This window comes from Neovison vison, chromosome 7 (genome assembly GCF_020171115.1).
Source record: "Neovison vison isolate M4711 chromosome 7, ASM_NN_V1, whole genome shotgun sequence".
NCBI classification, from domain to species: domain Eukaryota; kingdom Metazoa; phylum Chordata; class Mammalia; order Carnivora; family Mustelidae; genus Neogale; species Neogale vison.
Genome location: NC_058097.1, coordinates 35,295,744 through 35,307,965, shown reverse-complemented (window position 1 = coordinate 35,307,965; position 12,222 = coordinate 35,295,744). Strand labels below are relative to the sequence as shown.

The 12,222-nt window shown below is 36.7% G+C and overlaps 1 protein-coding gene and 1 pseudogene across 1 annotated transcript in view; both read right to left on the bottom strand.

Annotated features, from left to right (window-relative positions):
• ITFG1 (integrin alpha FG-GAP repeat containing 1) overlaps positions 1 to 12,222 on the bottom strand; it is a 297,293-nt gene that overhangs the window by 12,211 nt on the left and 272,860 nt on the right. The window lies entirely within an intron of this gene.
• LOC122914666 lies at positions 1,973 to 2,088 on the bottom strand (annotated as a pseudogene).

Here is a 12,222-nt window from a genome sequence, read left to right as displayed (position 1 = left end):
TAGTTTAGATAAAATTCTGTTTTGGGGATGGGAATTTTAATTCAGTCAGTCCTATTTACTGACTGTGAACTACTGGCTTTTCATGGCAGATGCATTTCCATACCACTCAGTAGAGAAGGGAGCTTGGGTGGGAATAGCCCCAAATTAAAGTGTGACAGGCCCTGTAGTTTTATTGAGGATTAGTAGTTCCTCTTGGATAGACAACATACTCCATTCTGTGGCTTTGGTTAGTTTCTAGAGTTCTGAAATGGTTGATATTAGCTGTGTGGTCAGTACCTTTTTTTCCTTTTTGGGGAGAACAGGGTCATGTATTCCTCACACTGGCATTCCAAAAGTCAGTCTCTCCCTATGTGCGCATATATTTACTAGGTATTTCCTACATAATTAAACTGAACATTTAAAGGATAAGACTAATTAATACCTAAGTATTTTAATATTCAGTGGGACTCTGCTAACATCATTACACATTACCCAGAAATATGAAATCATTTGAAAGTATACATGATTTTTAAAATATAGTTCTTATGTTAGAAATGGATATGTATAATGTAAAGAAACATTGACCTTAGGGAAAGGCATTTAAAAAAAGTTAAATAATGTATATAAAATTGTAAAGCAATAAATTGCAAATTAGAATTGAATGATAATGATTAAACTCGAGTATCTTGTGCTGCACAATAAATAATACATATTAGCTATATGTTATAAAATTTATTATTACATAGTCAAAGTAAAAATCAAATATATACTGATTTCATTACACTATCAGAAGACTGGCTTAAGAGACAAAACTAGACATATAAATTATTTTCCTATAATTATCTGACTGTAAAGAACCAAGATAAGAACATTTATTATTAATACTCTATTAAGAAGACCATAGAGGGGGGCGCCTGGGTGGCTCAGTGGGTTAAAGCCTCTGCCTTCGGCTCAGGTCATGATCCCAGAGTCCTGGGATCGAGCGCCGCGTCGGACTCTCCGCTTGGCGGAGAGCCTGCTTCCTCCTCTCTCTCTCTGCCTGCCTCTCTGCCTACTTGTGATCTCTGTCTGTCAAATAAATAAAATAAAATCTTTAAAAAAAAAAAAAAAAGAAGACCACAGAACATAAATTTGAAACTAAAAAGTATATTTAATAAGAAAACTGAAAAACTATTAAAAGAATAATGAAAATAAAAGTATTAAAAATCTCAAAATGAAGAGATAATTATTATATTTTAACATACTTTTTTTTATAAAGATTTTATTTATTTATTTGATAGAGAGAGAGACAGTGAGAGAGGGAACACAAGCAGGGGGAGTGGGAGAGGGAGAAGCAGGCTCCCCGCAGATCAGGTAGCCCCATGTGGGACTCGATCCCAGGACCCTGGGATCATGACCTGAGCTGAAGGCAGACGCTTAACAACTGAGCCACCCAGGTGCCCCATTTTAGCAATCTTTTACTCATGTAATTTTTTTCCCTTGGCATGTGCATGCACAAACACATTAGCATAGTTTAGTTTCATTGCTTTTCACTCAGTATTATTTTATGAGTATTTTCTCATATTATTAAAATTCTTTAAAAATGGGTAAGCAGGGACACCTGGGTGGCTCAGTGGCCACCCAGCTCTGCCTTCAGCTCAGGTCATGATCCCAGGACCCTGGGATCAAGCCCCGCATTGGGCTCTCTGCTCAGCAGGTAGCCTGCTTCCTCCTCTCTGCCTACTTCTCTGACTACTTATATTCTCCGTCTGTCAAATAAATAAATAAAATCTTTAAAAAAAAGTAAATAAAAATGGGTAAGCAGAGAGAAAGATTATTCCAACACTGAAATCCCAGTGAGAAAACCAAATGAAAAGTTAAAAGACACTTATTATTATATATGTCCTTAAAAATTATTTTTCTAAAATCTAGACATTACCAAAACCAATTTTCTTGCCTACATTAATCCTCTTATATCATCACTGAAAAAAATCTATTGTTGATGATGGAGATGATGGATTTCTCCTTATTTTTTGCTATTATCAAACTGATATCACTATTATCAAACTATTATCAAACTGGTAAGAGCAGATACTAAACTTGATCTTAGCCAAAAGGCCAAGAAGTGATTAATCTTTCACCATTATAAATAATGTTTTAGTGAACATCCCTGCACATCAATATTTGTCTGCATCAGGATTAGTTTTTTGCATTCCTAGATATGGAATACTGGGTCATAAAGTAGGACATTCATTGGATAAAAGAATAGTCTCTTCCAAATGGTAAGAGGCTCTTAATCACAGTAAACAAACAGGGTTGCAGTTGGAGGAGGGTTGGGAGAAAGGATCACTGGATGATGGGCATTAATTTAAGGAGGGCAGTGATGTAATGAGCGCTGAGTATTATATAAGACTGATGAATCACTGACTTCTACCTCTGAAACCAATAATATATTATATGTTAACTAATTGAATTTAAATATAAAGAAAAAAAAAGAGAATAGTCACTTCAACAAATTATGCTAAGACACCTGCAGAATGATATAGAAAAGAAAACATATTTTTTAAAAAGAGGTGTACTATACATTTCTTCTACTTCTCAATGAAAGCACCTATTACATTCCATTTCTTTATTGTTTTTTAGGGGTGAAATTCACATAATGTACAATTATCCATTATTTAAAGTATAAAAATTAGGTGGCCTTTAGTGTATTCAGAATGTTGGGCAACCACCAGCATTCTCTAGTTTCAAACACTTCATCACCCCATAAATATACCATAGCCATTAAGCAATAACTCCCGATGCCCTGGTCACTTCTAATCTGCTCTCAGTTTCATCTTTTACTCCTTAATCTCTCTTCCTTCTGCTCTGAGATATGGGTTCTTCACTGCTCCTTGACAATTGCACAGATGCTTATACCTTCCAGCTTTGACACTGGTTTTCTCCTTTGTCAAGAATATTCTTCAAAAGATAACTGTATGTCCAACTATCTTACCGCCTTCAAATCTTTGTTCAAATAGTACTTTCTCAGAGAGGCCTGCTATGAACACTCTACAGAAAACTGATGACTATCCTTTTTACCTGGCTTTATCCTCCCCTGCCCCACAGTTCTTATCACTTCCTGATAAGTATTAAATAGTATTATATAATATACTGCCTCTTTCCCCCTATTAGAATATAATCTCTATGAGGGCTAAGATTTAGGTCTCTTTTGTTTAATTCTATATCATAAGATTCTAGAACAGTCCTGGCATATATTAGGCACTCAGTGCATATTTTTTTACTAAAGAATGTATAAAGAATTTTACCCACCAAATATACCAAACCTGAGTCTTATAACATATTCTCAATTTAAAAATACTTTTATCAGTTTATACCACATAGATCCCAGTACAGAAAGATTGTCTGCCTAACGATAAATACATAAAAGGCATTTGTGATATACTAAGCACCAGATTCAAATGCCTATATGTTCTTTTATGACTACATCATAATCTGACTTTCCAAAAACAGTTAAATACACATTTATGTAATTAAAAAAGTAACAGTTTTAAAAATTGATTCATTCTTATTCTCTAGGAGAATGTTACACTGACATAATCCTGACTGCCTAATGCTATTGTAAAATAGATTATGCTGTAATTTAAGAGTCTAAAGTAATTAAGAAGGCAGGACAGGAGAGAAATCCCACTTTAATAATTTCCATGCAGTCTGTTTTGAGGTAAGATACTGAAGCCAACTTCATTGTTCAAGAATACCAGATATGGGGGGGCACCTGGGTGGCTCAGTGGGTTAAGCCTCTACCTTCGGCTCAGGTCATGATCTCAGGGTCCTGGGATCGAGTCCCGCATAGAGCTCTCTGCTTAGCAGGGTGTCTGCTTCCCCTCCCTCTCTCTGCCTGCCTCTCCACCTACTTGTAATCTTACTCTCTGTTAAATTAAAAAAAAAAAAAATCTTTAAAAAAGAATACCAGATACGGGGGCACTTGCGTGGCTCAGTGAGTTAAAGCCTCTGGCTTTAGCTCAGGTCATGATCCCAGGGTCCTGGGATCGAGCCCCGAGTTGAGCTCTCTGCTCAGCGGGGAGCCTGCTTCCTCCTCTCTCTCTGCCTGCCTCTCTGCCTACTTGTGATTTCGGTCTGTTAAATAAATAAATAAATAATCTTAAAAAAAAAAAAGAGTACCAGATATGAACTTTATCATAACTGTGGATCTGATGTCAATTTGTCAAAAATAAAACTTAAATACTATATATATGCTGACATAAGAGGCAGAGAAGCAAAGGGAAAAATAACTAGCCGAAGGGGGAATACAACTAAAATTTCATCTTCTTGGTGTGTGACTATGTGTGTGATTTAGTCAAAAGGACACTAATTTCTATCTCCCTGCAAGGGATTAAGCCACTGGGAATTTGCATCTAAAAGTAACGTCTGTAACTGTTCTGGCACTGCCCTGGCTTGAGGAAAAATACCATCTCTATAAGAATGAGATAAAAGCACACATTCAAACAACCAATATTTTATGTAACTTTAGAGAAATACATGTCTCTTCTTGGGAGAGAAAATTGTTCTGAGAAGTATTCATTATTCTAAAATGAACAGCTCTGAATCAAGAGTACATTGACATCAATTAAAATGGAGATGAAGAACACAGAGAGGACAAAGTATAAAAACTGAAGAAAATACCCTCTGGAAGCAATAAAAATTAACAGCTATTAAATGCAGATGATATGCCAAAAACTAAGGCAAGTGTTTTTTGCATCTCATTGCAGTTGTTAACAATAATTGCATGTAGGTAGGTACTATTATCTCCACTTGATTATGGGGAAATCAAGAGGTTAAATGATTTGACTAAAAACATATAGTTACTAAGTGGTGGAGCTTGGGTTTTAATTTTGGCAGCCTAATTCCAAGCCCACACCTCTCATCATCACCCGTGATCTTATTTTCAGTTGAAAAAGAAGTGTGATGTTTGTCTTACTGTTCCATAAAAAGGACTTCTAAGGACATTGAATAACCCCATCCAACGACATTTGATCTTTTATGGTCTAAAAAAAGATTATTTGAGAGAGTAGGTGAGATAGAGGGAGAGAAAAAGCAAGCCTGAGCAGGGGGAGGGACTGATGGAGAGGGAGAAGCAGGCTCCTTTCTGAGCAGGGAGCCCAGCACAGGGCTGGATCCCAGGACCCTTCCTCAGCAGATGCTTAATTGACTGAGCCACTTAGGCACCCCATGATTTTTACTACTTGGATTTGTATTTGTGGTGTCCTAGGATATGATCTGGGAATCCATAACATTTTATATGTAGTTCTTCCAGTTAACATGGCCTTTCTTAACTTTTGTAAATCTAGGCTGTGGCATTGGGCTTTGTGATGTTCCCTTCTATAACTAAAGCCTAGGCTATTTAAGCAGTTCTGGAAGATGGGGCTGGTGTATTTTGCTGATCTTCTACAACAGGCATCAATTTACTGAGGAAGAGTTTAATCCAATTATATCCACACAGGATTCGATCATGAAAAAGATTGTACTGTGGATATGGACTAGCCCTTGGTCTATACTAGAATAAGCTCAGGTTCTCTGGCTCATTCAAGGTAGTTAAAAAGATGGAACGAAATTTTTAGAAGACTATTTTCACTGCCTGTAGGGGGATGCTAAAAGAAACTTCATTTTTTTTTTTTTCATGTGGTGTGCATGTTAAATTCTATTTTACTATAAAGAAACATTATGAGACCATCAGGTAGGGAGGGAACTGTGTTTGTTGGTGGGGAAAACTTATGATTTTCAGTATGGCAAGCTGGATAATAACATGAATGCTAGAGGTTAAGAAAAAATGAAGTTAAGATTTTGAAAGAAAAATATGTTCCTAAATAGATTTAATATTAACTGTATTTCATTACGTAGGGACTCTGATTTAAACGATTTGGCCAGCAATATTTCCTCTTACTCATTGGCCTGTATTCTTTAATGGCCTGTTTTCAATTTTCTAGCTGCCTAAGAAAATCATGCTTCTGGTATATTGTCATGTCTGCCTTTAGTCTTTCCATTATAAGTGAGAGATGTTCCTTTAATCAATGTGTTCTCTTTTCATTAGGTGACTGGTATACCATCCCTCTTCCTGGCAGGGCAAAGGCATGGAGAAAGACTGTTCCAGGTACTGGTGTATTTTTTTTCTCATAACGAAGTTGTCAAGAATGTTAGGATTCTATAAAAACCAATGGATTAAAAAGGTCTTGATACATGATAAAATTAAAAATTTAAAAATACATTGGCACTTGCTTAGTTACCCTTGCTGCAGGTGTGTTTTAATTGCTAACAGAGTAAGTTTCTGATATAGCTAATAAAATCTTCCTAGACCAATTATCACAGTCTCTTTTACTTAAATGCCAACCTGAGGTAATAATTTGTGTTATCTCACATAATAAGTTTCATTGTAAATATTTGCCAAATCAGATAGCCTAGACGGAAAATCTAGAAGTTAAACTGCTGTTTATGGTGTATTCTTTTAAAAAATATCTTATTTATTTATTTGACAAAGATTAGAAGCAGGCAGAGAGGCAGGGAGAAAGTGGGGGGGGAAGCAGGCTCAGCAGGGATCATGTGGGGCTTGATCCCAGGACCAAGATCATGACCTGAGCCGAAGACATATGTCTAACAACTGAGTCACCCAGGTGCCCCTATGGAAAGCTTCTTAAAACAATTATTGGCTTCTTTTCCTGGTAGTTGATGGGTGACTTATAATGGAGAGTGAAGGAATCCACTAACATTTGACTTATTTCTTTGGAGTATTTGGAATCATATGTGAACTCAGCGTCTAGAAAATTGACAAGGATAAAGTGATGAAATATGTGGGAGAACCACCTACTAGACTGAAAATAGCACCATGGAAAGAGGTACAGAGCTGCTTCCAGTCTAGTGATATATTCCTTTCTATGCCCTATTTCTAGGACATAGTATTGTGGCTGACACCTAATGGGTACTTAGTAAATACTCACTGTACTAACCAGAAGATTTGGTAGTAAATAACTAAGTCTAATTTGTATAATCACTTAACTTTAGTATTTCCTGAGGTCTTATATAATATGCCATATCGACAATTACTGTTGAAAGCATCCATTTTAATAATAATCTGACATCAACTTAGACTAGAACTTGAACAAAAAAAATTCCGACACAGGAGACTTGTGATGTGGTATTATGGAAAGCGAACAAGATTTGAATGCCAAAGACAGTATTTTAACACTGCTTTGTTTGGTTTCTAAAGTCCCTTGACTTTCCTAAACTTTAATTTATTCACCTAAACATATACTGAATGCATACTATGTATGCCTTTTACACAGAGATGAAAAAGATACAAAGCTTGACCTGGAAATGCTTAAAGATATAACAGAAAAATAGAACTTGAGTGTTTCCTCATCCTTAAAAACAGAATTACAGTATCACTTATTGCATGGATTTGGTGAGGCAATTACAACACCGGTACTTAATTTTTAATAGTTAATGAAAGTGCTTTGAAAACTGCAAGGCACTATATAAATGTTAGTTGTTATTTTGATTATTATATAACCATTCCTCATATTTTCTGTTTTTTTTTTTTCCCCTTAGGTTGAACTTTAACTTCACATTCCTGAAAAATAGTGTAACACCAATTTTTCATGGAAGTTTTTCTAATTTCTCTTTTGTAGTAAATCAGGAAGTTTTGGAACTCTGGTTCAAACTCCATCTGTCAACCTGCTTCCCAGTTATAAATTTAGAATATAGTTTTAAATGTCTTTTTTTTGTTAAATCAATATATAACTCACACACCACAATGTCTACCACTTTAAAGTGTACAATTTGGTGGTTTTCAATATAGTCACAAGTTGTCTAAGTGTCACCACTAATTCCAGAACATTTTCATCAGCCCGCAAAAGGAACCCTGTAACTATTAGCTGTCATTTCCCATTTCTTCCTTCCCCCAGTCTCTGGTAAGCCTCAGTCCCCTTCTATCTTTATGGATTTGTCTATTCTAGACATTTTATATAAATGGAATTGTATAATATGCAGTCTTTTGTGATTGATGTCTTTCACTTAAAATATTTTATAAGGTTCATCCATGTTCCACGGTGTTTTGTGTTTTTGTGGCTAGATAATGTTCCATTATATTGATATACCACATTGTTTACCCATTTATTAGTTAATGGGCATTTGGTTCATTTATATTTCTTAGCTATTGTGAATAACTCTGCTATGAATATTCATATACTAGCTTTTATGTGACACATATTTTCTTTTCTTTGTTTTAAAAAATATTTTATTTATTTATTTGACAGACAGAGATCACAAGTAGGCAGAGAAGCAGGCAAGGAGAGAGGAGGAAGTAGGGTCCCTGCCGAGGCAGAGAAGCAGGCAGAGAGAGAGGAGGAAGCAGGGTCCCTGCCGAGCAGAGAGCCCGATGTGGGGCTCGATCCCAGGACCCTGGGACCATGGCCCGAGCTGAAGGCAGAGGCTTTAACCCACTGAGCCACCCAGGCACCACGTGACACATATTTTCAATTCTCTTGGGAATATTATCCCTAGGAGTGGAATTAATGATTCATATGGTAACTCTATGTTTAACTATTTTTGGAACTGAGTAGTTTGATTTTGATTACGGCTTTTCTTTTTTCTTTTTTTAAGATTTTATTTATTCATTTGACAGAGATCACAAGTAGGCAGAGAGGCAGGCAGAAAGAGAGGAAGAGAAGCAGGCTCCCTGTTGAGCAGAGAGCCTGACACAGGGCTCGATCCCAGGACCCTGACAATCATGACCTGAGCTGAAGGCAGGGGCTTTAACCCACTGAGCCACCCAGGCGCCCCTGATAACTGCTTTTCTTAAAACAAAAAACAAAGCAAAACAAAAAGATTTTATTTATTTTGAGAGGGAAAGTGAGCAAGCATGAGTGGTGGGAGGGGTAGAGGGAGAGGGAGAGAAAGAATCTTAAGCAGACTCCATGCTGAGTGTGGAGACTGACAGGGGGCTTGATCTCATGACTATGAGATCATAATCTGAGCTGAAATCAAGAGTCAGATGCTTAACCAACTGAGCTACCCAGGTGCACTTTGGTAACTGTTTTTCTACAGCTTAACGGTCAAAGCATCTAATGAAGGTATGATAAAAAACACTGCCAGTGCACGTAAAAAATAATCTGAAGGGAAACAAAACAAATCCACAACTCTCATAAAACCAAATTGTCCTGGGCGTTACTGACTGTGAATGTCTAATTTAATGGTCAGCGCTCCTTTACATTAAGGAGGTAAATTTTTCTGAGGTTGTGTACAATTATGTTTCAGCCGTCATTCTCTGGATTAGAAAGATAAACTCTGGTTTCCGAAGTGGACAATGTGATATAAATGAGCTAAAGAGGAAAGCTTGGTTTATGCTTTAGTGCACTTTATTTTTCATGTTGGAGACCTCTCTCTCTCTCAGAGGCAAAACACTTAGCCATAGCATTTTAGTCAAAACTGTGTTTTATAGTGACAAAAAGCACATGGGAGTAAAACTGCTTAGTTCTAAAATAGGGATAAAAGATACATAGCTACTTAAACCAAAGATGCGAGGTTATTTTTTAGTCCCAAATTGCAAGTTAGGTTTTTCACTAAAATATGTGATTTAAAAATGTTCATTAGACTAAGTAGTTATCACATGTTAGTTGACTGTAGAGACTTGGAGACAGTTACTTGGCTATAATACATATAAAACACAAAAATACCTTATAATATTTCCTTTACCAAAGTCATTTCTTTTCCTATGCACCTTCTTCCTGGAGAACATAATTAAAGTTGTGACTGTCAGGAAGCATATTCTCTTCTACTCTTAAATCTTTCACCTTCTGCTTCAGTGTATTGCTTTCCCTTTCCTGTCTACTAAGTCTGCACTTCCCAAACACACCTTTTTCTTAAAGGTCCATCTCTGTAAACTCTCTCACATTTGGCTCTCAAGCAAAGCAGAATACACTTCTTTTAGCAATTATTTATTGTTTTTTAATGAACTAACTGAAAGTTTAGTCGCTTATAGCTATAACTATTTTATTTCTCATGGATTGTGTAGGTTGGCCGGGCAATTTCTCTTGGTTTTGACACTCTTGTGGCTACCTTCAGCTGGAAGGTCAGCTGGGATGGCTGAGTAGACCTCTCTCCTTTTAGACTTTCATTCTGAAGGAGACTGGACTGGGCTTTTTACATGCAGTCTCAGGAGAGCATCCCAAGAGAGCAAATATCAAGTATAAGATCTATTAAGGTTCTACTTGTGTCGTGTTTGCTGATGTCCTCTTGCTTAAGCAGAGTCAATAGCGGAAGGAACTACATTATCAGTTATTGGGGGCCACTGGTGTGGCAATTTACATCTTAATGGTCATTAAGCTAAACTATATTTTTTCTTTTTCTCTTTGATGTTTAGCTTGGGAATTTTCTATTGACACCTTTAAGCTTACTGGTTCTTTTTCTCAGCTATGTCCAAGCTACTGCTGAGCTCCTCAAAGGCATTCTTCATTTCTAGTATGGTGCTTTTGGTTTCTAGAATTTCCTTTTTTCTGTTTGAGCCTTTAGGATATTAATCATGGTTATTTAAAATTCCTAGTCTTACAATTCTAAATTCTCTGTCATAACTGATTCTGATGCTTGCTTTGTTTATTCAAAGAGCCTCCCCCCCAACCCCCACCTTTTTTTTTTTTGTCTTTGAGCATGCCTTGTAATTTTTTGTTGAAAGCTGGTCATGTATAGTATGAGGCTTTAGGTTTATCTGGCTATGAGTTAGGCTGAATTTATTGGTTGCTGTAGCTGTGGGTCAGAAGCTGAAAGTTCCTCTAGTTTTTTGTCTTTTATCTATCTCCTTAGCGACTCCTTTTTATTTTTTATTTTATTTTATTTTTTTTTTTAAAGATTTTATTTATTTATTTGACAGAGAGAAATCACAAGTAGGCAGAGAGGCAGGCAGAGAGAGAGAGAGGGAAGCAGGCTCCCTGCTGAGCAGAGAGCCCGATGCGGGACTCGATCCCAGGACCCTGAGATCATGACCTGAGCCGAAGGCAGCGGCTTAACCCACTGAGCCACCCAGGCGCCCCAGCGACTCCTTTTGTTGGCGCCCCAATAACTGATAATCTTCTGTTGTTATACAGGAGACTGATTAATGTAGTGGTAAGATGTTCAGAGAAGGGATAAGTGTTCTATAGTTCTACAGTTAGGTCTCACTTTGGCTATGACCCTGGACTGGGACCTTAACAGGTGCTTTTCAGGTTCCTTCTCCTCATCTTCATCCATTCCTGATGGTGACACAGGAAGGCTAGATGGGGCCAGAGTTGGGTAGTTTACTTCCCTCTAATCAGTTAAGTTCTAAAAAACCCAAGTTGGTTAGGCTTTTGTAAAATAATTTCCCTTGAGATCAGGTTTTTGTTAAGGTAAATAGTAGCTCTGGGAGTCTTCAAAAATGTTTAATTTTCCCCTCCTCCAACAGAAGCACAAGAGGATTTTTTTTCAGATCTTGACTTTGAGGACCTGGTGTGGCTCCTAGATGAGAAACTCATGAAAGTGAGGGGTGCCTTAAGCCTGGGCCTCTGGGAGTTTTTAAATCTCTTAAACTAGTCTCAAGCTCAAGCTCAGTCTCCAGCAATTAGACAATTACCCTTAAAATGTTCTTGCCAGTCCCTCTGTGACTTCTGTTAAGCTGTGTTTCTATGTATTTCCCTCCTTTGCAGTGGTTTGTTTTGTATCCTCAATTCTATGGTGGGTCAAAAAGGAGTTACTGATTTTCTTTTTGTTTACCTTTTTTACGGGGTGAAGAAAGAGTATGAATTACAAGTCCTTTACCTGCTGAACTGGAAACTGAACTTGTTAAAGAGATTTTTCACTCATTTGTTCATCATTCTTTCATTCTCTCCTTCTCCACTGTATTTTAAAATTTACTTCAAGAACTGGGAAATCCGGTCTATTTTAAGATTGTTTATTGATTTTTAAAAATTACAAAAAACTGAAATAAGTATAACTCATATTCTCAATTGCTACTTATTGTGACTGCATAATTAAGTAACGTATTATAATGGTTAGTAAACTCTCTAAATTAAACTTAGAAATAACAAATATTTTGTGTAAAGAACAATAACTATCCTAAATTCTAGGCCATTTACCAAGTGTGCAGAGATAGTAGAGCAACTAAATGAAATCAATTGGAACATCTGTCTGGGATACTAGATACTTTCCTAAAAGCACTTAGGAAAGTAGAAAGAAAATATTCAAAGATATTATAGCTTTTGTGTA